At 44.8% G+C, this 25163-nt stretch overlaps 1 protein-coding gene across 9 annotated transcripts in view; it reads right to left on the bottom strand.

Annotated features, from left to right (window-relative positions):
- The window catches only part of MICAL3 (microtubule associated monooxygenase, calponin and LIM domain containing 3), a 157364-nt gene extending 133528 nt beyond the window's left edge, over nucleotides 1-23836 (bottom strand). For 7 of the 9 annotated variants that reach the window (XM_054282135.1, XM_054282134.1, XM_054282132.1 and 4 more), the window contains exon 1: nucleotides 23571-23835. The gene's annotated coding sequence lies outside the window, so the exon portion shown is untranslated. Of the gene's footprint in view, nucleotides 1-6503; nucleotides 6581-23570 lie in introns of those variants that run through there. The other 2 variants (XM_054282140.1, XM_054282133.1) reach the window with 2 other exon arrangements.
- Between the last annotated feature and the right edge of the window lie 1327 nt (nucleotides 23837-25163).

Below are 25163 nucleotides of genomic sequence, written 5' to 3'. Positions count from 1 at the left end.
CCTTGCTCTGTTAGCATAGCACACACTTGAGTAGAAACCTGTAAGCATTTTCAAGGAAACAACAGTCAAGATAAGGGCATCTCTTTCATCTGCCAAAATGAATCTCCACTGCTTAACCATAACAAGTGATGAGCAGAAACCTGGAAAAGGGCAAAGAAATTAGAGTTCAAACCATAACTGTTGCTGCAGATACACAAACAGATGAAAAACAACTAAAAAATTCTATTAATGCAAACTGCAAGCATTGGATAGTGCTGCTCTAGACTCTGTGCAACAATAGGAGGAAATGGAAATCTTGCCTCTTTCAGTCAAAATATACAAAACACAAATACACCGTGAACACTAACCATGTTCCAAGTAGCTGCTCTTCCACAGAAAAGCAGGGAAAGTTTTCACCTCTGATAAAACCTGCAAAGCCAGAGCAGTTTCAGTGAGATCTAAGCAGAACCCTTTCCTCTCACAGCTCAGATCCAAACTCTGCTTCCCACCATCAGCAAACTGGCGCCTACTGGAAAAGCACAAAGTAAATGATTCACTTTCCCTCTGATAACCATGCAGCAGATTGTTGCTACAACAGACCAGAAGAGAATTGGGAAAAACGTGGGTTTACTTGTCCTTAACCAGAGATCTGGAACACATATGGGGGCTGCAGACACAGCTCAATCCCAGAATAAATATCTCCTAGACCTCCAGTCAGGACTCGTGGTTCCAGCTTAGATGTGTGAGCTCTGCTTTAACCACCAAGGAGGGAATTTCTGTCTTTAGGAGAGAAGTTAAACAGCACAGGTTAGTATCAGCCAGGGCACACAATCTCTTTATTATTATTTTCACTACTGCTGTTTACCAACAAAAGCCCAAGTTGTGTCTTCATATCCAGCAAGTAAACCATTCAAAAAATCCTGCCTGGAATCTGTGAATGTACCTCAGATGAAGCTGTGAAAGAACTAGCCAGACCAGGGAAAGAAGCAAGTCATTTGCTCATTTAAGTGTTTTAAAAAGTCAGAACTGAGCCAAAAAAAGCAACCATACACACTTTCTTCAGCTGGCAAACCACACACTCTCACATTATGCTCTTAAGTAAAAGAAAATAGTCCAGGGGTTGTTTCAGTTTCTTTTCAAGCTGCATCAGCAGTGACAATACTGATCTAGGAACCATTCCCTGATTATCCTTCTACAAAATAAAAAGTGAGGCCTTCTACATATCATATACAGGAGAACCTCCCACTCATCTAGAAGTGTTAAATACAGTTGTAAAATTTGGACTCCTTCAAAAGCCCAATAAAAATATAAGTCAGGTTTACTACAGTGCATAATCCAGCATAAGAAGACAGAAGCCACATGAGGCTGCTGGGCTCGCTTCCCTTCTCAGGGCAGTAGCACCAGCTTCATTTTTTCCTTTTCACTGTTATTTCATCCTTATTAGCATGCCAAGCAGGAGCAGGAAGAATTCCACGAGTTCCCATACATTAGCCCTGGCAAACTGAGCTGCCTCTTTTCCATCAGTTAACTTGAAACACACAAAGAAAGGTCTCTGAAACGCTACCTGACAACTTGTGAGATTATTTTCCATAAATTAATCTACAAGCAAATAACTCTGTGCGACCAGGAATTTAAACAAACAAACAAAGGCACACAGGAACAAGCAGGGAAGAAATGATCTGCAGTCAGACTGGCCAATATTAAAAAAGCACACCCGAGGGCACAGTGATTTCCAGGGAGGAAATCCACCCACATCAGAACTAGATGGAGCACATACTCTCATGCCAGAAGCAGAATGTAACTTATCCCAATATGAACAACTGCTTCACTCACTGCATATTGATCCTGGACTATTTATTCACTAGTTGTCACTGTATGGAACAGCTCGTGCATTGATTTTCCCTGCCTCCATTTTTTTTTCATCTGTTGTGGCAGGACACCTTGAGAAAGCACCACAGGTATGACTGGTGCCAGAACCAGAATTACAACAAAAAATGTGATGCTGTGTAGTTCAGTGCAGCTCCCAGGACTGGCCAAGTTATATAAAGTTCAGGCACTGATTAGTCATTTAGTTACATGATTTTTTAAAAGACAGTAGTTGGAATGTTTGCAGTGAAGAACCCAAATTTAGTTCATATTCAAGATGGGTGTTCATTACATTGAGAAAGCCACTAAACAGCCATAAATCCTGTTTATTTCATGGTTTTCTGAAAAAGAACACTTAATGTTACAAAATTACAAAACAGGCTGGTTAATTGCCTCAGGACTGCCCTGAGGAACAGAAGGCTTGAACAATAGAAGCTTCCAGACAAAAATGATAAAATACACACTGAATCAACAGTTTAAAAAAAGATTCTGTGAATGCTAAAAGCAAAACAGGCTGCCTCCACTATGTCAGTCTTCTGAAAAGGTCAAACACCTTCTAAAAACAAGAGTACATCAAAAGAGATGACAACAGAGCAGAACACTGTATTCTTATTTCTCAAGTTATCTACACTGCAGTAAAAGAATTGAATGTGTGTTCCCTCCTACGAATCAGGACTCTTTCAACATTTAAATCAGAATGATAATTTCACAAACAAACATTTCAGAATCAAATATTGAACACACTATCCACTTCAGAAACAAACATTCTTGTGACTAACCCCCAGATTTAAGCAGGTCAGATTTTACAACATATCTGTGAATCTTAAAAACAAGCAAGCACAGAAGGAAGAGGCACCTTTGTCACAGAAGGGGCTCAATGCACACATCCCTAGAAATAACTCCCAGCGTGCAGTCCAATGAAACTGCCAGCTTCACCACCAGCCACCCAAATTTTTCATTTCACAGTGTATTAAAAAGGCTTTCAGGTTCACTTGAACAGCATTCACGTTCCACAAAGCAGCAGTACCAGGTTTGCCTACTTGGGGAAGCGAACAGTGGTCACAAAACAGTGGTTCCCATTCAAAATCAGAGACAGGAAGTACAATTAATATTTTCAGCAAGGGATGGTTATGCTTAAAAAAAAAAAAAAGGAAAAAAACCACCTAGGGTTCATGATTCTTTGGGGAAGGGAGGAGAGGGTGGAAATTTTTATTTTGTCTTTTAATACTGTTCTGCAAGTAGGCATTTGGACACATTGTATGTGCCAAGTGGCTCAGTTACAAGCTATCACAATTTTCCCAGGCCCGCGTCTCTTCACACCCACACTGGTATCTTGCAAGTCCATACCCACATGCATCTGTAAAAACAGATGTAGGACTTCATTAGTACATGTATAAATATTCATTAGTTGCTACTCATGCCCACAAACACATCTATCACATCTGCAAGATAGCAAAAGGTTCCCTTTTGGAAAGGTTTCTGGGATCAGTGTATTAAGAGCCCTGGATTCCTATCCTAGCTGTGTCTACACTCATGAAGGTCAGCTCCAGAACAATCACGCTGCATTTCATTTATCTCCCTTCAGAAACTGGGGGGACAAAGCCCATTACCCATTTGGCAAAAGGGCAGGGACACCTAGAGATGAAAGAATTTCAGTGCAATGCTAGCTCAATAGTATTTTCACCATTTGAAAAGGCAATGCTGCTTTCCTAGATAAGGGCAGACTACAGACAGAAACCCTGTCAGGCTGCAAATGCCTAATCTCACCTAGAGAGCAAAGTACAGGAGACAGGCAGAAAAGCAGCCACCAGTGTCACCAATGTCACCCTCCTGAGCAGTGCAGAGTGTGGACAGCGCGGAGTCCACCCTGTTCATGTGCAGCTGGAACAGGAATGAAACTGGGTCCTTCCTTCCCAGTTTTGCTTCCTTTCCATTTCTCTTTAGGCTGAATAACATTCAGATGCATCAGGGTTAGAAGTTCTAGTTTTGTCCCAGAATTTGTTGAAAGACTGCACTGACTCCACCTGCTTCACACTCCTCCTTCACAAGCAGACAAGGCATCTTATTTCAAGTTTCTCTGCAGAGACACAAGAAATTCCATTCCTGAGGGTGGCTGCTCATCCTGGAGCAGTGACACAGGTCACTTCCAATCATCCTCTGAGTACAGCCGGGATTTAAGTCAATTCCATTCCAATGCTTCACAAAAGTCCTGGCATAGTCTGCCCCTCCTGTTTACATTAAATCAGCATCCCAAGATTTCACTACAGTAAAAGGTGCCCTCCTGAATCAGTGCCAAGCCCTTTGAAGGAAGCATAAAAGAGGCACTACATGGCAAGACATCTCAGCCTAACACAAATGGGTACTTAAAGATCCACCTGAAAACTAACTCTACAAAAAAAAAAAAAAAACAAAAAAACAAAAAAAACCAAAAAAAAAAAACAAACAAAAAACCCCCCAAACCTCCCCCCCCAAAAAAACCCAACCCCCCACCCCCGCAAGAAACCCCTCCAAAAAAGAAAACCACCCCCAACAAAAACAAACAAGGAAAAAACAGAAAAGAAAACAAAACCAAAAAAAAAACACAAACAGAAAACCCCACAGCTTTTTAAGAACCAACTGCTTTTCACCAAGCTGCTCTTAATCACCAGTCAACAGGAAAATGCAGTCATGTGTTCAGTTATTAAAAGCTTTGATTGTTTTACATATTCAGTAGTAATTAAGAATGAGCAAATAGCATATATTTTGCTAGGAAAAATATTATGAGGTCACATAGAGGAAGAGGCAAATTTTGTTTTAAGAACAGCTGATACAGGCAGAAGTGACGATGCTCACAAGAGCCCAAGGACACCTGAAGCAGCTGGCAGAGCTAAGAAGAGAAGCAGACAGCAGCAAAACAAAACTACATTAAGTACTGCTCCTTTAGCTTCTCCTTTAGCTGAGGCCCTGGACACACAGAAGAGTCAGAACACCAGCCTAGGAACCAAAACCCTACATGGGAAAGGAATAATGGTTCAGTAGAAATGGTGATTTTATGGCACCTCATCCAACCACTGGTTGTACTTCTCTCCTTATTAATTTGTATTTCTCACCTCTTTCTTTCATAAAAGGTTGTAATACTTCTCTTGGAACATTCCTCCCTCTTCTCCACAGGCACCATGTCCTCCCAAATCCAACATCATTAAGCAACAACTTTTCCCTGTCATTCAGCACAAAATCCTCCCCCCTGACCAGCAATGCCACCGTGGCAGTTCTGGATCCTGCAGTGAACCCGCCCTGTTTCACATCTTTTATTCCAACAAGGCTATTTTTAAACCCAGATCAGATTTCTGATAAGACTCTGCACTCTCAGACAGCTGTGCTGTGTGACAAGAGCAGGCAAAGAGGACACAGAACCCCAGGATTCAAAAACCAACTGGAGGGCAGAGGCACTGCCCAAGACACTCCTAAAAATCCTAAAGTTGTTTTTTCTTTTGTGTTTAGTTGTAGTGACTGCTGCTGTTGTTTCAGATCTGAAGAACCTGAGGGCCTTAAAGCCTGTCCATTTACTGAAAAGGAATGTACTTCACTGCACAATGTACCCATAGGAGAGCTGTATCTCAAGCCTGTTTAGAAAACAATGAACAATTGTCTTGATTTAGTATCTTCAGAACTGTAACTCCACTATTATCAATATTTAAATCAAGTGTAAAAAATAACTTCCCATAGCAAGCACTACATACTCACTTTATCCCACTGGCTCTGCAGCAATAAACCTTAGCTGAGAAAAGTCCTAGTTCAAATAATGCTGCCATATCAGGAGAAGCAGGAAAATCGTTGTATAAAGGAAAAGCAGAAATCTAACAAGAAAGGAATTTTGTTTGTTTGTTTCTGGAGCTGCCTTTTCATTTAAGAAAACACAATGGAAAGCATAAAAACCTCAGAAGAATGAAGCAGACAACAGTGCCCTAAGGGAAAGAGAAAAGAACACAGATGCTGTGTTCCAACAGCAGGCAAGAATTCCTGGGCTGGAGATGGCTGAGTGCTGCAGAACCAAAGCCCCCAAAATCCAGAAATATAAATTTATCATTATACCTGGGCTGCCTTCTCAACAGCTGCCATGCTACAGTGCACCTGCCAAGCACCTACTCCATTCTGTCGGTGGGGTTTCCTAAGTTAATTTAGCACTCACAAAAGAGAGCCAGCACATCTTGCAGGAGCCTGGGGATAGCAGCATTTACAAGATCAGGTAAAAAGGTGACAAACAGCAGCTATTACACTTCCACTGAAAAATCAAAACAGACCTCTGAACAAATGCAGGACATTTCAACTGCTCATCCCCTAACAAAAGGGCCTTCCAGAAAATATTTTCCTAAATACCAGTCACACATGGTATTGCTTCTTTCACTGGAGCACACATTCAAGGTCACTCAACCTCCCCAAATCCTACTTCTTCCTTCAGCTGTTTTCTGTGGATCCTCAGATACAGGACCCTTAAAAGCTTTTTCTCTCTTCATTTCATCCTGCCCAAGCCCTAGGAAAGCCTGCTAGGTTCAGCAGACTCCAGTATAAAGCAATGCTCAGTCCTACATGTCCCCAAATTCTCTTCAACATCGGGGCCGTTTGATGGATTTCCCCAGCAGCCTCGCAAAGCGCATGCCATGTACCAGATGTTCACTCACCCACAAGCTCACAGCCTGCCACCAAGGGGAAAAAAAGGTGGGCAACAGCTCCGAATTCTTCCTGGCTGCCTGCAGAACGATCTCCCTCCTGCGTGCTGCATTCCTGCATTCCGTAGAGCCACTGCAGTGCTCCAAGCAGGCAGAGTTGCAGGAGCAGCTGGAAAACAGCCGTGCTCTCCTACGCTGAGCAGAGCTGTCCATCCCAGAGCCAGGGTGCGTTTTGCTCAGCAAACATATCTTCTACAACCCCCTTACCACAGGGTGGGGCACACTGACAAGTGGCCATTGGAAGGTGGTCACCAGGGCAAGAGAGGATAATAAAGCCAGAGAATTTGCCTGCATGTGTGTAGGAAGGGAAAAGAATAAGTGGAGCAAATAATGAGTGAAAGAATGGAGTCAGTATGCAAAGAAAATTATTTACTGAACAGACTACTCGTGCTGCTGACCTCAGTCCATTCCTCTCCAAGTTTTAACTCCTCAGAGTCAGAGCTCTGCCTGGGAGAGGAGGTCACAGCTCATCTCCACTGCCCTGCCATTAACCATTGGATGTAACCAGCAGATCCTCCAGGAATGCTCTGCTGCTCCATTCCATAGCTCTAGGAAGCTCTCACACACACCAAAAGCCTGGCTGGTGCAATCATGTTTCTCTCCCATACCTGGCAAGAAAAGCCCCTCTAAACCCAGAGCTGAAGAGGCTGGCCAGAGCTCATATCACCACCATTTCTAAGACCTCCACAGAAAGAATTATTTTTCTGCAGCACTTGAGTATTATCAGGTTTTAGAAAGTTGATGCCTGCCAAACATTCTTTTCCACAACAAGAAGTGCTGCATGCAAGTTAATCTCACACCCATGACCTTGTTCTTGCCACCTAAAGGTTTTGCTGTCATAACAAACCCCACAGACGCTGCACACATTTAACTGTGGCATAAACCTGAATATGCCACAGCAGTTTGTATTTCACACAGCAGCAGCTACCCCAGTAAATAGGAATGCTAATATCTTTTGCATTTGTTCTTGGGGATACAGAACAAAACAGGTTTTTATACCTGAAAAAAAAAATGCTTTAAGTCATGACAGCATTTGAGAACCGGCTTACAGAATCTACCAGGCTCTCAGATTCCCTGATACTTACTAAGGATATTCTCTCCACATTGGAGACTACATGGTGAAGCAAGCAGCAAACCCCACTGATACCATGCAATATCCAATGTAACAACCCAGCATTTAATTCACAGCACTGGAAAACACCTTCTACCCCACACCATTGTAAAGAAACTCTTCTAAATACATAACAAAGCCCCTGACTTTGTGGACAGGTTGAAAGCTGCTCCCAAAGGACTCCATTCAATCAAGTGAGGAATTAACACCGAGCATTTGCAAGTGCCATTGTAGCCCATGGAGCACAATTCTAGTAAATAATCCAACCTAGCTTGAGCTAAAGCAGCTGTTAGGAGAACCAAACTCAGCTACCCACTCTTGTGAATCATTTCCTGAATTGCTGTAATTAGCACAGCATTGTAAGGCAATTCATGCCCAAACCCAACAGAAGTCAACACTCATCTTAATTTACTCTGCTAATCTCAGAGCACTTGGTTCCCAGTCCATTCCCTTCAAGATGCACCTCTGCTGTGACAGCAGCAGGAAAAGGAAGAACTGAGACCGGTGTGCAGTAGGCACTGGCCTGCTGGGCCACATCTGACCTGTGCATGTGGGATCTGCTTGGCCACCTCATTTCCTCTCTTTTCATTACTCTCTCTTCCAACTTGGATGTGTGCTTCACATTTCTGAAATTCTTTGCTGTCTCCACAGCCTAGAACCAAAGCACTCTGCCCAACAGCTGAATGCACAGGCAGACCCTGGCTGTGAGAAAGGATTGCGCCCAGAAATCACCAGCACTGCTTGCAGGAATGCTAAGAAGGAGTCACCAATGTTTTCCACTGCCATTGAAAAGGTCTTGACTGTCTGGGATGTTTTCCTGTGTGCTGGTTGACCCCTACAGCTTTATGGAACCTGTTAGCTTCTCTCACCCTTGGAGAGCCAGACTTTTGATATTATAAACCTTGAGCTCATTGAGAGTTTGATGAAGCATAAAATAAGCATAGTTTAACAGTCAAATGAACAACAAAGAGCCTTTTGTGATAGCTGGAGAGTACAGGAATGGAGCAGCAAGGGAATTAGGACTAAGAAAAAGACAACCCCTTTTACATGGAGGTGACATCCTGTGACTTTTGATTAATAATTTGATTTATCAGTAGCACTATATATTTCAAATTAATACATTAACTTTAATTCTTGTCCTGACACAACCCATCTGAAGACTTTTGATCTAGACAAAAAATTATATAAAGTAGAGAAGTACAATGTGATAAGGAAATCTGACCTCTGGAAAAACATTTTCTTTGAATTTTTTTGGCAGAGGGTAAACAGTAAAGTCCCCAGGTTTTTGGCACAAGGAAGGAAGACTTACAAAATGCTTCTCTTTAAAAAAGAAAAATTATTTTTCTTGTGTAATAGTACCTTACTGCTCCAGGGGAGCTACAGTTCCAAGGTGACTATCTCAAGATGAAGCTCACCTTAAGATGGCAGAATTCACCACAGGTGAAAACAAGTAATCTTTTTATAGCAGAGAATGAAGGACAGTGCACAGCAGCCCCTGAAGTAAAACATTTGGCTTTGGCAATGTTTCATTTTGGGAACACACACAATTTAAACTGGAGGAGTTCTGATGAAGCAAAACACAAAGTAAACAAGTCGTCTTTAACACAGTTTCAATCAGCAGCCTTACAGAAGGGAGGATACAAATGTATTTTTTTCAATTTAGACTTTCAGAGGATCACTAAACATTTTAATTCCTTCTACCCTAACCTGCAGCATTTTAGAAGACTTTTGCTTCAGTAACTATTTAGAAATAAACTCTCCAGAGAGCACATGGCACTAAAACAAGACTGATGAGCCATGCAGACAATGGTCCAGAAAAGGGCACATCAGCAGAAGAATTCTCCTAAGGAGGAAGCAAACATCTCAAGTGACACTCTGCAAGCAATTTAGCTGGTGTAGATCACAGCTGATACTATACCATTGCTAAATTAGCATTAACCAATTCCTCTCCAAGAGAAGAACACAGCAAAGTGCACAGCTAACCCAGCCCTGCAGGCATGTCCTGGACACACTCCTTGGTCCTACTGGCTCATGGCTATTGCCACCAGAATGTGTAAGCAGCCCTACAGCCCCTGGCAAGTCTCCAGTGTGTTTAGATTCTGTTTACAAGCAGCAAACAGCACCAAATCTGGAAGAAACCTGAAGTACCTGGAGTGAGGCACCAGCTTTCCCAGGCTCAGCAGGGAAACCAGACACAAAGGCTAACTCCAAACCAGTCTTCCTTTACAATCAGCACAGCAAGAGGCACAGCTCTAGAGAGCTCTGAATGGGAACCTTGCCTAATTAATGAATTAGTGATTTAGTGCAGCAAAGTGAATCATCAAAAGCACGGTGCATTCTCCAAAGCTGTTTACCCTTCCAGACACAGAAAAACCATATTAGACTTCCTCAAATGGAGCAGAAGCAGAACTCTGTTTATAGCAGATGGAGTACCATACACCATGTACACAGACTGCTATTAAAGAAATTACTTTCTGCCACAAAACAAAAAAAAACAAACTAGTGAAACATTGCTAGATTTAACTGTTTAAAGCATGATTCCCAAACAAACACTTGCCCTCATTCCTCATTTCTGTGCACATCACCACAGAGGAGAGGAGATAAAGCTTACTGTCCTCCCCTTCATTCCTTCAGTCACACAACCATGCTGTTGGAAATGCTGGAGGACACTGCCCAACACAAGATCCAGAATAACCAATCCCATGGGAATCACTGATGGACATCAATTGGGTTTGTGCTCTTCAGCCGGGCTAGAATTACATTTGCCGTCTGCTTGCCTTTAGACTCAACTCTTTAATGAACCCTGAAAAACATGTGAGTGTAATTGGTGCAAATCCCTACAAGCTGCAGCACCTCACAAAACAAAGCAGATTTGATATTGTCCTTTACACCAAACCCAACAAGACTTTTTAACAGTTGTGTAAGTCTACACAGCATCTTTAGAAATACCAAGAGGAAGGCAAAAAGGGGTTCCCAACCATTTTGTTCAACCAGGGCAATTCCATCATGCTCATAAAGAGATAGAAATATTAGATAGGACTCACACAGCCACAAGCACTTTGATTTGTATAGCAGAGATATGATCCCACAAAAACGCTGCTGTTCTGCCTACACTTCAGTGAGAGCTCTCCCCACAGACTCAGAGTAAAGAGATCTCAGTAATCTAAAGGGAGGTCACTGTAAAAGTTATGCTATCCATTGTCACTTCAGTTCAGAAGCTGCTTAAAAGACTGGAAGATTATACCCTAAGACTTCAGACACACCACCCAAAGTTCATTCCAAAGCATCTTAGAGCCATGAAAATGAAAGATATAAAGTAAAGCTTGAAAGAGTTTTATTAGAAGCCTTCAATGCACTACAATGTCCTCTTCCCTCAACCACACCAGCCCCCAGCAAGCCTTGCCTCACTTCAAAGCACTGCATTTTCAGAGGAATTATTTCCAAACAGCAGGGCAGAGAGCAGCAACACAACAATTTTCCTGCTGGCCAAAGAGGAAGTTCATTCTGTAAATGGGCTATTTCCCAGATTTTAATTAAGCTGTGCAACTGGAATCCTAATGCAGGCAAACACAGCAAAAGACCCACAAGGTAAGAAAAACATTCCTGGACTGAGGCTGGAGTAGAGAAAACAGCAAGGTTTTACCTTTGCTTTGTATCCTACAATAGCATTTGAGATCATCAGTCTAAACCAGAACTCCAAAATGTAACAGTCTACATAGGAGCAGAACAAGAAAACACTTCTCTTGCACAGAGAGATTCCATCCCAAGGGATGAGATGACCGTTGGACAAGTGGATCCAAGGCAAGAAGAGAACACAACAAAAAGGCCAAACCACTCAAGGCAGATAAGCAGAGACCTGTTGATTCCACTGCCGACCTGCTCTGGGTCAGTCAGCTCATGGCAGGTGAGAACATTATGAACTTTTGTGAAGGCAGAAGATGAGGAGCAGCAGAGATATCTGTGGGACTCTTCTCCATGATGGCTGAGAAACATCCATCTGCCACTCCTCCTTCTGCACAAAGCAAAGAAAGGCCACAACAAGGCTTTGCTGAATGCCTCAAAGCAAGCAGCATCACCAACTGGAACTACGTGTCAAGTGCTCCACAGCATTTCACTCCAGGTAACAGCAGAAAATGAGTTTATGTCTGTAGCTGTATAACCCCACATACGAATGACTTTCAGTAAAAATGGTCATTGTTTTGAACAGCTCAATGTCAAGAAGAAATCCAGACACTAGACTAGTTTTAACCATGTGGCTAGACACAAAAGATCCTATCTCAAAGACTCCGTGGAGAAAGAATGAAAAAGGTTAACATATAACAAGGATAAAGATCTGGGAAGAAAGAGATGACAGGCTGAGAGAGACAGGAATGCAGTAAAAAGGTTTTCCTCACAATTTCCATAGCTTTCTTCAGTGTCCCTTCTCAAAAATGAAAGGCAGTTTCTCATGTTGTCTGTTGAAAATGACAGGTTCAGAACAGTTGATCTCCATCAGAGCAACCAAGTTTTATGTTCAGCAAAAGAACTATGCTGCTACTGCCCACCTTCAGCAGAAAAGTTATGAACTCCCTCAGGAAGTGTGGGATGGAGTACATTCCTCTTTCCTGAAGCTGAAATAATCCTATTGTTAATTTACTGCTGTCTAGGAAAAGCAAGAACTTGCATTTCCTTTCCTAGTCTTACTGAATAACTTTTGAATGGAGTAAATTTCAGTATCTAAAAAAAAAAGAAAGAAAAACATCCTTCAGTTTCCTCTTGCTACCAAGGCAAATGATTGCTGCTTGATTAAACTTTCAAAGGAGAAAAACAAAAAAGAAGAGGTATCAGAAGAGAGGCTGCCCACAGAGGTGAGCAACTTCCCCTTCCCTAAATTGTTGCCCATATCTGGGCACTCCATTTCCATCACAAGTCACTCCATACACAAGAGAATCACAGTGCCTCTTCAAACCAAGATACAACACAGGAATGAGAAGAGCCTTGTCTGTTTGCTGTTAACACAAAGAAACCAAATGCTGTTAGAGTCTTATCAACTCATTAACCCATATTCCAACTACCTCAACATTAGAAGGAATCCACAGGTACAGACAACAAATAATTCACTGAAATTGAGCTCATCCTGGGCCCCAAATACTCAGCTGAAATCCACATGTTTTCACACCACTCACAAACACTGTCTATTGCAGCTCTCATTCCTTGGCTTGTAGATGTTCCAGGCTCCCCTGGATGCACTTTTCACTTTCTCCCTCTCCCCTGTGCAATTACAACGTGAGATGTCATTCAGCTGGGGGAAGGAGGAGGAGAAAAAGGAAGGAAAGGGTGGTGAGCTGATGTTCCTATGCTGGCTTACCCCTTGCTCTATCCCCGTGGTTTTGGGCTCCCCTGATAGCAAACAAACAGTGCCTGCCTCTTGTATCCATCACATCATTTCCAAACAGCAGCACGAGCTCCAGTTTGGTATCACTGCTATTTCATTTCCACCTCTCCAGTCATGAGCAGCACCCCTGGAGCTGACACCGAGGTTACATCCTGCCATAGTCTGCAAGGGTCAGGTCGGTTCTAAAGACCTAAAACAACACCTAAGAGCAAACACAGCTCTCACGTGAATCCCCCTTCCCTGCACTGACCATTGGCAACTGTTCCCTCCTCCCCTTTCGGGATAAAAAGATGAGATTATCATTAGGATCTGTGACAGTAAAAGCACTCCCAGGAAACCTCTCAGGGAGCACATCCACACCAGGAGCACCTCAGCAGCACAGCAGCCGGGAGAGCTGCACTTTGCACCCCTGTATGGACAGGGCAGTGTCAGAGGAGCTGCCAGGGCAGGCGTGTGCCTTGCCCCTGTGTGATGTCCCTGCAGCTGCACTGCACTGAGGGGGTTTCCTTCACTCCAGGGTGTTAGGAGAGAGATCAAGGGGCAGAGAAAAGATTCCTAAATCATCAGGCTGCAAGAACACATGCAGGCTGTGCTGTTGCTCTCGTGGGCAATTTCCAGTGGCACAGCCAGAGTGGGAGTTTCCTGCCTCAGCCAAGGACAGGCAGCAGCAGCACAGACAGCTCTCCCTTCACCTGAGCTACCCTGAGCTGCTCCAAGATTAGGACAGCCCTGTGTTTGCAAAGGAGAAAATGAACAAAACCCTAAAGGAGAAAACGAACAAAATCCTAACGCATTCACGGATTACCCAAGTGCCTGAGAAGTAATTTTTAAATCCTGCAAGGAAAGAGGAACAAGTCCAAGCTCTGCCTCAGCTTTCTCCAAGAAGTGTCACCAGCTCTGCATTACCATGTGAACACCAGGAATTCAAGCTCACTCATGGCAAAGCAACAGTGCCAGAGCCTTTATCAAGAGACCTGCACCTGCAAAAGAACTGAGATTTCTCATGTGAGGCATGCTCACGGGATAGCTGAAACCCAGAGAGGCAAGAAAGCTTAGAATAAAATGTCATCCTGACCTCAACCAACTGCATTTAGGTTTATACAGGAATATACAGTTACATATTATTTACAGATCCTTTCTTAATACACAGCATAGTCAGAAACAGGACTTGTACTCAAATTTATTGAATATTGATACATGTAATTCAGCAGCATAACTATTAGTTATTTCTTCTGCACAAATACTTAGAATTAACTGGTAAAAGAAAAATATTTATGGTTGTCCTGTACACTGAAGAGGAGTTCCCCATCATTAATACAATAATTACAGGATTACCAACATCACAAATTAGCTGTAAGGTGTGCCTTCCATGTAATTTAAGACATGAATGAATACAAGTCCAGCACACCTGGTTAAGCCATCTACTTAGACACAAGTAGTTTAGCAAGCTGCAAGCTAAATACAAACGCATCTCTTTTCTTAACTGTTAGTGTGATTTTTGCAGATGAAAGTGCCATGGACTTCTGGCTGGTTTAAAGAGGCACTGCCAGCTTTAATCTAACTCTAAATCTAGTTTTGTACCAGTAAGCTTTCACAGACTCTCAGGCCAGCAGAAATATTCCCATGATTGAAGAGCTTAATTCCCATGCAGGGAGTTATTTTTACTGAACATATCCCTGCAGTGCAACCAACCCAAACACAAGTGCCGAAAATGTGACAGTGAGAAATAAACAGAATATGTACATTATAAGAAACACAGAAAAAGTTACTAGTGTAACTTTCGGTAAGAGTAGTATATTTCAAGCAAGTGCATAATTACTCAAAGAAAACCTTGTTTATTTCATCTTTCAAAGGTCAGTTTCCTTGTCTATTTCAAAGTTTCTAGTTTTTTAGAAACTTTGAAATATACAAGGTAACTGAGCTTTGAAAAATGCCTCGTGGATGGTCAGTTTCAGTATATCCAGCTTGTCCACTGAGAGCCCATTTATTTGCTCAGCTTCCCCTAAGTCCATTACACCAGCACAGACAAAGTTCATTTAAAGTGCAGAATAACCAAGAACGCCAATTTTTGAGTCTAACACTCAAGGACTTCCCGTAGATTCTTCATTTTTTTTTCAACTTTCAAAGAAGCACGACAGGACCAACAAGGGAAGCAGCATTTTTTTGTCGTGTCAGACTTAACACTAACTTTTATCGAGACGGAGGAATTATTTCCAGGTGCTCCGGAGCACTAACCTTAAAGGGATGAGGTAAGAGAGGACAGCATGAAGTAAGAGAGATCTTCTTCAGTATATGGAATTAAGGCATTGCAGTGAATGGACAACCGGGTTTTTATTATCGTACAAGAAAAAACCTACGTTTAGAAGCAGCTACCCTTGTTAAGTACTAAACACCTTAAACACGTCTTAGGACAACAGCCCGCAGAGATTAAGAATGAGCCACAACAGGACAAATGGAGGAACAGAGGCACAAGCATTACAATCGCCCGCACTGCCTTTATCTCGAATGACAATAAAAGGGCCAAAGGCAGGACAAGCAGCAGCCTGTGCGAGCTGCGGGCGGTTTATGCCGTGCCTCACGTAGGGGTGCCGTAAGCTCCGTGTGACGGAAGCACCGGCAGCGCTCCGTGACCCTGAGGCGGCCGCGGGCGCTGCGAGGCACCCGCGCGGCGCCCGGGGCGATGCGGCCGAGCCGCAGCGGCCGCGCGGTGCCCTCGGGGCCGAACCGCCCGCTCCGGCCCGGGTCCGCCCCGCTCCTGCCCGGCGCCGAGCCGCGTAACCGGGGCACGGAGCCGGCACGGACCGCCGGCAGGGACCGCGCTCCGGTGCCCGCCGCCCTGCGCCCTGTGCCCGCCTCAGCCGCAGCCGCCGCTCCCCACACGGCGCGCAGACCCCGCTCCGCGCGCCGCCACCGCACGACGGGGACCCCTCTCCGCCGCCGCCCCACCTGCCGACCCGCAGCCCTCCCGCCCCGCCGCGGGCACTTGCCTTCGCTTCATGCCGCTGCTCGGGGGCGGCGGAGCGGGGTTGGGGTTGGAGCAGCTGAGGCTGGAGCGGCGCGGGACCGGCCCGTCCCTGCCCGCCGCGGGAGGGGCGGGTGCAGCCGCGGCGGCGCGCGCGCGCACACCTTGGCAGCTCGCGCTGCCGCTGCCCCGCCCACCGCCCACCGCGAGGGCAGAGCCCCCTTCCCGCCCGGCCCTTCGGGGACAGGGGAGGGGCGGCGGTAAACGGCGGCTCCGCAGCCGCTGGGCACGCGGTGCAGAGGGGAGACAAGGGGAGGAGAGCAAAGGCAACGGGAAAGCAACAGGTGTGGGGAGAACGGGCGCCATGCCCCGGGCGGTTCTCCCCCGACAGACCTTAAACTCTCACGCTGCTCCCCCGCCCCGTATGGCAGTGGTACGCTCCCACCGCTCGAATTGCAACCGGCCGAGCGGGGATTGGCGGAGATCAAAAAAAGGGGCGGGGCCAGGCGGCGGCCGTTTAAAGCGCCCCCGGGCGGAGGGGTGCGCGCCTCGGGAGCGCGCCCCGGGACACCGGGAACGCCAGCGGAGCCGAGCGATGGCACCGGGCGGAAGGCGGCAAATAAATTATATCTAAAGGCGGCCGCAGAGACGCTTGTAAAGCCGTGTTGAGAAAAGCCCGGAGATGTTTTTGGCTCGGGGTGGCCGTATCAGCTCGTCCCGTTGGGACCGTGATGCGCTCGGGGACAGCTCCGTGCCCCTGCGCTCGGGAAGTGTAGTAATTACATATCCTCTGAACAGAGAGAGACATGGTTCTCCCAGGAAAATCCTGGGAAGCGGTGTAGAAGCTGCAGGAAACTTAGAATTTAAACAATTATTATCTCTCTTTCCGTAACTATTGTTTATAGATACGATTCTCCAGAGTGCACTATTCATAGTTCACTAATGGTGTGAGAGAAGATTCCTAAAGGCCAATCCAGTCTTAAGTCCACCATTGTTTCCATAAGAACTGTAGATTTCTGTTAATAAAGTGTCTCTTCATGCCTTCTGATAATGAAATCTCTGTATCACCTTTATCTGACCCTGATACCCCTGCAGTGAAAGAGAAAATGAGCAGCATTGCAGCAGGCGGATGCTGCTGCCATCATCCTTGTCTCCAGCTAATCATCTCGGCTTGGGAGCTCCAAATATTGGCTAATCCCTCAGGTCACACCGAGGTGACAGTGTAGGGACTGGCTGGACCGGGGAATGAGCTGGCCCTGGTCTTTGACAGCACTGAGAGGAACCCAGAAATGTCCCACCAAAGCCACAGCCTTCCAACCCTACCTTAAGAGAAGTTTCCATAGCATATTAGAGATTCTGGCATGACAAGTAGTCAGGTATTGCAATAACACACGATAAAGCACCAAGCAGATATCATTCATAAGAGATGCATAAAAGGAGTTAATGATATGGCTGAGCAAGTTCTTACTACAGTGGGGTATGACAAATATCAGCCAGAAGTGCACAATTCCCAATTCACTATCTATATCCCTGTCTGAGAACAGATGGAGGAAAGCCTTTAGCTGATCTAAACTTGGCTCAGCCCACCCTGTTTACTGATGGAGTTTCCATGAGCAGAGAAATTAGAGCTACTGGTTGCAATCACGGGAGAGCCTCAGCCTGCTGATTCACCTTCCATTATCTGTTCTAAACCAACATTTGCAGGTGTCCTCCCCTGCAAAGCTGCAGGCTGGGGGTGTGTTAATTATTGAACAATGAAAGCAGATGGAGGAGGGGGTTTACACACAGCGATAGAGGAGATGTTTGGAAATGCTCTGCCAGGGCCTGACTCGCACGGGGTTTGCAGTGATCACTGGCTGAGCACTCTGAGCAGTCAGGAGCAGAGCTGGCAAGTGGAACAGGAACCTTTGTAAAGTGCTAATAAGGACCCAAACAATTCCCATTAGGGAGCTGCAGAGCCATCTGCACTCTAGCATCAGGCTGCCTATGGCATCCACAGCAAGGCTTGTGTGTCTTGGCTCGATATTTCGGAATCCAGCAGCACAGAGGCTAAGTCATATGACAGGGTTATTTGCATCATTATGCTGCTGGATTCCCAGAGAAGTTTGCAGTAAGAGGAGGGGTTTAAACAAGTAGAACCGAAGCAGAAACAAAGGGCTGTAGTGCCTCTGCGTGTCCCTTGTCACCACATGCACGTGGTGGGCAGAGTGGGAGGAGGGTGGCAGCCAGTACTGTACAGAAGCACACTCACAAAAACTGCAACATCAGTACAAAATGGGCTCTTTTGCAACACAACAACAAGCTAAGACAGCTGAAATCCTGCATCTCAGCTCGGTTAGAAGCCTGGTGCTCCAGGCTGGTGATGTGCAGGGCAAGCCCAGCGCCATTATCTCCCCTGGGCTAGGGAGCAGTGTACCCAGCCAGGCAGTGATGGATTCCCTGCGAATTCCTGCCTGCAGGCACTGGAAACTTGGGTGTTGGCACTCCAGAAGTGACCTCTAGTGAGCAGAGCAGCTGTTGAGGAAGCAGTTCCAAACCAACCCAGGGGAAAATATTGTGGTTCCAGACTGAGCTTTTTCAAGGAGCTGAGCTGCTGCCCCTCAAAATAAAGTCTGAGTATGGCACAGTATCCCATTTTCAAAAGTATATATAGAAAAATAAGAAAAATAGAAATTGTATAGAAAAATAAGTCTATATAGAAAAATAATATATAGAAAAAAAATTTTTATGTATTCCAAGAGAAATTATTGAAGGCCCAGGTGTTGCACCTAGTCAGACAGGGAGTATATCAAGGAAGGCAAGTTATGGAAGAAAACTCAAGAAAGTTTTTGGTATCTCTATGAAATCAAAGCTATTTTCACAGTAAAAATAGCCAAGGAATCCTAAATTCTATTTTGACGACCTTCCAAGGTTCAGGACTAGCCAGGTGCATGCTCCTGTGGGAATTTGTAATCTCTTTTAAGCGAGAGCACCAAATTCCACGGGAAGCATACTGTCCCAGAGCAGGGTCCCCACATCTGGAAACAGGAAGTAAAAACACAGCAAGGAGATTTTCAAGCAAGGAGGTGATCACCAAGTTACATCACTGGAAGGGATACTGAGAGGTCATCTAACTCCAGCCCTGTGAAAGCATCTCTGTCCCATCTGTTTTACAGCTCAAAGACCTCCCCAGTGCAGACACCACAGTCTATCCAGGAAAGATGTTCTTTTCTCATGATTCACTCTTTTTGCCTTTAGAAAGTTTCCCCTAATGGTAAAGCTGGCTCTCTCTCACCATAATTTACATGTACTTCTCATCCTACCCAACAGAGACAAAAAAACCCCATTTGCTCCTTAACTCCTGCAACAGCCTTTTAGATGCATGAAGAATTCTCATGTCACTTTTCACATTCTCCAGACCTAAAACTCCATTTTTTCTTGTCTGTCCTCCTTATTTAGATTGAGTGAGGCTCTGTTGATTCATGGTGCTCCCCTTTGGAGGCTCTCACTTTAATCCATGTCTTTCCTGAGTTTCTCTCTGCAGGAACAGCATATAGTGTGATCCCAGCTGGGGCCTTACCAGAGCAATGCAGAATGGAAGGAGCACTTGGTGTGCTCTGCAATCATCTCTCCTGTTTTTACATTTTAGTGTGACATTCACAGTGACAAAGGATTTTTTGTTGTTTTTTGTTTCAATTTGTAAAAGTCAAGGCCACAACATGAAACCAAACTGCCCCTGAGATGCTCTCCATTAACAGGAACTCTTTTCTCCTGTGTGCAAGTGTTTTTGTTAAAAGTCACTGTATTTGAATTGCCATCTGCTGTAAGAGAGTGAATTGGGATCTTGATGAGTTACAGTCTTGTTTTCTCATGCTCACACTTACTGGGACAGCTAAATCCTTTTTTTTTTTTTTTAGTGTTAGAGTAATCTGTATACAAATGAGCAGCTAAGAGCTTCCAAAAGAACTGTTTTCAGAAGAAAGTGAAGGACTAGTCTAGTTTACAAAGGATTTAAAATTTGCTGTTTTCTGTCCAGTTGTCCTGGAGCACTGACTTCCTAAGCAAGAGCACAAGTGTTCAATCTGTGGCTCCAATGCAAGGCAGAAGTCACCAAGCACCCAGCATTCTCCTGGTGCAAGTGATTATTCACTGCACAGGCATGTGAATAGCTGCAATATTTATGAAATGATGTATTCAACCCCCTGAACACACATGCACACCCTAATCCTGACTGATGTTGTGTGCTGAGCTGGAAACTGAGTTTCAGATTAATTGCTGGTGTTGTTGGGTTGCAAGGAAACAAATACAAGTCTAATTCACTTCAAAAAAACTATCTCTAGGCTTACTAAGTAGAATCTCCTGTAGGTAAAAACTTCTGCACTTAAAAAGGAAAATAAAAAGCCAGCCCATCAAAAAGCCAGTGAGTTTTGATCATGTAGATAAACATTTCTAACCCATCATGCTGAAAAAATAAGTGTTCTGATAGGAACTAATAAGCAAGGTTTCTCTGGGGCTCCATGCAAATCTGCTGAGTGTTCAGTATAGACTTCAGCATTTGGAACTGTTTTAAGAATAAGAGAGGTTCTGGGTCTGTGCATATCCACTGCAGACAATTTCGCTGCTCACAGATTTTGCCAAGCAGTAAAATATAAATTTGCTGCTTTGGGTTTGCTGCTATGAGTCAGGACTGTGGGCATATGAGAAGCTGATGAGAAACACACAACTTTCACTTCACTAGACTGTAAAGCCTTAAGTAGAATTAACACAAACCAAAGGCTACACAAGTGCAGAAAACTCTCTCCCAAAATGGTAAATTATGCCAAGGCTGGGAAGAGCAGCCCAGCTGAGTTTCACTTCATGCTTTAGGAACAACAGTTCAAGTGTGTAAAGAGGTGTGAGATCCTCCAAAGCAGTAAGACAAGTCTTTGTCAAGGAAGAAAATATAGATATTCAAGCACACCATACCCAGATGAAGTACTACTAGACTGCTGGCCTACAATTAATACACCAACCAAAAAAAATCACAGGTACAGCATTTCCTTGTATTCAGACAGCCCCCAAGAAGGACCAAAGGGAATGGATTCAAATGTGCCTTGATGAAATGCAATGGCAACTCCTGCAAAGTCATTACTGAGACCCTTCATGGGTTCTTCACCTAATTTGGACTATAGAAGTTCCCCGTAAGAGCTGCCTGTAAAGCTGAGATTGGTTTGCTCCACAGAGCATGCATCAAGGTCTAAAAGGCATGTTTACTATTTGGAGTCTGGATTAAGGGAGAGCCTGAGCTATGTTTACTATGCTTGTTTATAAAACAACAGCTTTTTACTCCTTTAAGGAAATGTACAGAGCAGCTCCCTTGTGGTGGTGTTGTGGAAATAACTGGCAGTCTCTTCCAAACACATTTGGAAGTTTCCTTCAAACTCTTAACCATGGTTAGTTTCTCTTTAGCCGTGTTGTCCTGGTTGAGAAGCTTATTTCTTTATTAGAGCTACTGGAACTGTTCTTTGACAAGCTATGAAAAAGACTGTACCTATGTTCAATCCAAATTCATCACTGTTTAGAGAAGTACTAATAAAAAGGGAAAAGTAAATCAATGAAGTCACTTTATTGATCTTGAGAATGTGGAACTACTATTAATAAAACATGTTGATGTTGTTTTATGGATAGGTCAAAGTCCTGCTAAGGGTGTGTTTGTCATTCTAATTTTTGTGCAGTTTCATCAACAAAGTATTTGCTCTTGCAGTATTGTAGTTATTCATCTCCTGTTTTCCTCCCCCACAGCCAGAACATCTGCTAAATGTTTCTGAATCCGAGCTTGTTGGGCCAGGGCCCGCTGCTTTTCCATATTTATGAACTGTGTGGTACACTGGCACTCATTCAGCAGCCTGCTTCCCCAGGCTCATGCACAATGACATCAGCTGCTGTGGGTTTGTGTGCAGGAGATCCACATGTGCAGGGCTCACACAGGGGGCTGCAGAAATCCTCTGGCCTCCAGAAGCACTCAAAGTCCACTGCTGCCCAGGAACAGAGCTATCAATTAACATTTGAGCCATGCAGGGATGAGGAAGAGGAGCTAGAGGTATTTATGGTGTCACCTGGAATTGTAATGGAGAGTAAAGGGCTAAAATGGAATGAAAAGAGTTCTATCTGACTCCTGAAATATCATCCAAATATTTTTCAGTTTGGTCAAAGAGGCCAACTAAACAAAAGCTACTACGCTTGTGTTAGTTGTAACAGGCAGGACAAAGGAGCCCATAATTAATTTCTGACTTCTGTTTTTGCTCTGTAGTAGCCCAGGCTGTCATGCCAACACTCAGACAGGCCCAGCTTTATGCTATTTACACACTGAGGGGAGGCTGCTGTGCCATTCTCGTGCCCACACGTGACTCCCATCACACCAGGAGAGGCTGTGCTCACAAACTGCCCTTGTGTGCCCAGCCTGGGTGACCTGTCCCTGCTCCCTTCCCAGCTGCTCTGCAAACTGTGCCTTGCCAAAGTCAGGGATGCAGGAGTTTCAAACCTCGTGAGAAACAAGGGACCCCCCTCTCCCCTCGACTCCGAGAGCTCTGAGGGTCATTTGTCTGCCCAAATGCATGCCAGCAACAGACCCCAGGCACAATCACAGCCTAATTTTCTTAATGAGATTACAGCTAGAGATGCCCCAGTGCTGCTGGCTGATTAAGGAACAGAACAGGCACCAAATTCATCTGGAGAAAAAGAAATCTCCTTGCCTTTCAACCTGCAGGTTGATCAGGATTTCAGATCTATGGCGCAAAAGCTTTGATTTCCTTTCCCTTATAATTCCTTACAATTATTTTTTTGCAATCCATTACTTTCTTTACAAAGCAGTGTATTCATTTCACAGATGACTAAGTTACATGAATATTTTTCAGGACACGATTTGAAACTGATGATCACACTTCTCAGTAACATGACTACATTTATAGATGCCTATTGTTAGCCATGGTAGATTGATCTCACCCATGGCTACTGTCTGTGTGCTTGACTGTGACACCCATGTGCTACAGGGGAACATGGTGGATCTCTGCCAGTATAATAATTCCTTTTATCAGCAGTTTATCTGGAGCATCTGTTTGTCTCATCAGAGTGAAACTGCCTGTAACTCTATCCTCCACAGGGCAAATACTCTTTCTGCACCTGTTCAAGCATTTGATTTACTTACTGCTTCAATTCTTAATCTCAATGAAAACAAATAAGTCAGCTTGTACAACAAAGGCTGGAACCACGAATTAAGTGGAAAAGCTGATACAGGAGCATATCAGCTGGCTAGAGCACAAACCTGGTATTAAGGTAGGATTGTGCAGAGCTCACTGCAAATTGCAGATCTCATCGAGCTTCCTGCAAGAAACCTGCTGCTGCTGATGGCAAGGCTGCAGCTCCTGCAGGAATTCATGCCTAGGACAAAAAGCCAGTAGCAGCGCATTCATGGATTTTGCAAGAAGCCTAGAGCTGGCACAAAAGAAAATTCCTCCCCTCGGACACGAGAAACCCCAGAATTTCCTAGCCAATGGCAAACAATAAATAAACAATTTGCAGCAGAAGGTAGGGGAGGCTGGCTGGGTGGGTACTCACCGGGAATGACCTTCTTCTCACATGAGTAACTCCTCCCGACAGGTGCTCCCAGCTCCCCGCCTCTGCAGGGGCAGACACCAAATGAGAGCCCCTGCCCTGCCTCACACGGCTTCTCCTTGCAGCGGCGATTTTCTCCTCCAGGCTGTGAGGTAAAGCCACAATTTAAAAAGAACGGGATCTCGGGTGCGAATCTCCTTGTGCGAGCCTTTGCCAGAGCATCTCGAGGCGGTCGAGTGATGATGGCTCTGGCTGCCAAGTCGTCACGGTTGCCACAGCAACGGAGCAGTGGTCCCCTGTGGCTGGCGAAGGGAGTGGCAGTGGGAGCCCCGAATGGATGCACTGCCTCCTCCTCCTCCTCCTCCTCCTTCCAGGGCTCCTGTGACCTGGGGAACCCACCCCTTTCTCTAAAAAGGCTGTTTGATGCAGAAGGTGTTTCCCTCACACCCCCCCTCCCACCTTGGTTACTCCACTCACAGATCTCCACGGCATCTTTAGTCTTGTTTCTGTGGTGGTGGAGGAAAGCTGGCATAACCCCGAGAGAGCTGCTGGCTTCCCCTGAGAAATGCCATGGCTTGTGAAAAGAGGAGAAAAGAAACCTTGTTCTGGTGAAAATCTGAGCAGGAGCACACGCTCCCCAGTGTTTGAAGAAGTGCTGGGGCAGTGTGATATAATCTTGTCTCTGTGAGCAGGTGAATGAGCAGTTGAGAGAGCAGGAGGGGATTTCTCTGCCAAGTGTTTCTCTGCCAACAGAGCCGAGCACAAGTGTGTCTGTGAGGCCCTGTTACAGCCACGGGGAAGCTCAGGGCAGGCAGGATTCCTTTGTTCCTGTCCCCTCAACTGAAAAGTCTCGGTGCTGTCATTTCTGAGCTATAATATTGCTGTTTTCTACTTATTTTTATTATAACATCTACATAAACATTAGCAGTAATGTTAGGCAGGACAGTCCAGCACAGTGCAGATCTGCAGAGTCTGGGCTGGAGTCAGAAAAGCAGCCAAGGCTGCAGAAGCAGGCGTTATTTTGCTGGACAATGAACAATTCAGCCTTGTTTTGGAAAGCAACTCCTTGGATAGTTAAATAATACCACTTGTTTATGAGACAGACTATTTATCTCATCTTCTTTATAAAATGTTGCTAACGGTTCTTTGTTGCTTTCCTGATTATTCTCTCTTAAAGCCAAGTGCTTCTTTTGAGGTAATGGGTTTCCTCTCTCAGGGCACCACTAACAAACACAGCTCTGTGTGCACGTAGGTGGTGTGGACAAAAACAAACACACAGAAGTTAAACCCACTCATTTGCTTTCTTAACTGACTCTCCTGTCCTCACTTTCAACCCAGGTTGTTTGGGCAATCTGTGACAGTGTCTCATCCCAATTTGCTAGGTAGGGACAGGCCTCCAGGGGCCAAAATCCAGATGTTAGAGATCCCATCATGACAAGGGGTTAAGTACCCTTTTGCTCCACTGTAATCTGCAGCAGCAGAGATGGGACTAGTTAGGAACAGCAGTATCAGCCAGAAGGGCTGATTATAATCTAGTTCAATTCTAGAAAGAATTGAACTAGATCATAAAAGCTGTGAGCAGGCAAAAAAACCTCA

The sequence above is a fragment of the Melozone crissalis genome, unplaced genomic scaffold (genome assembly GCF_028551555.1).
Source record: "Melozone crissalis strain CALT ecotype California unplaced genomic scaffold, PUWL_Pcris_2 ptg000033l_1, whole genome shotgun sequence".
In the NCBI taxonomy this organism is placed as follows: Eukaryota; Metazoa; Chordata; class Aves; order Passeriformes; family Passerellidae; genus Melozone; species Melozone crissalis.
Note: the sequence above shows the minus strand (reverse complement) of the source record. Positions and strands in the feature narration are given on the sequence as shown.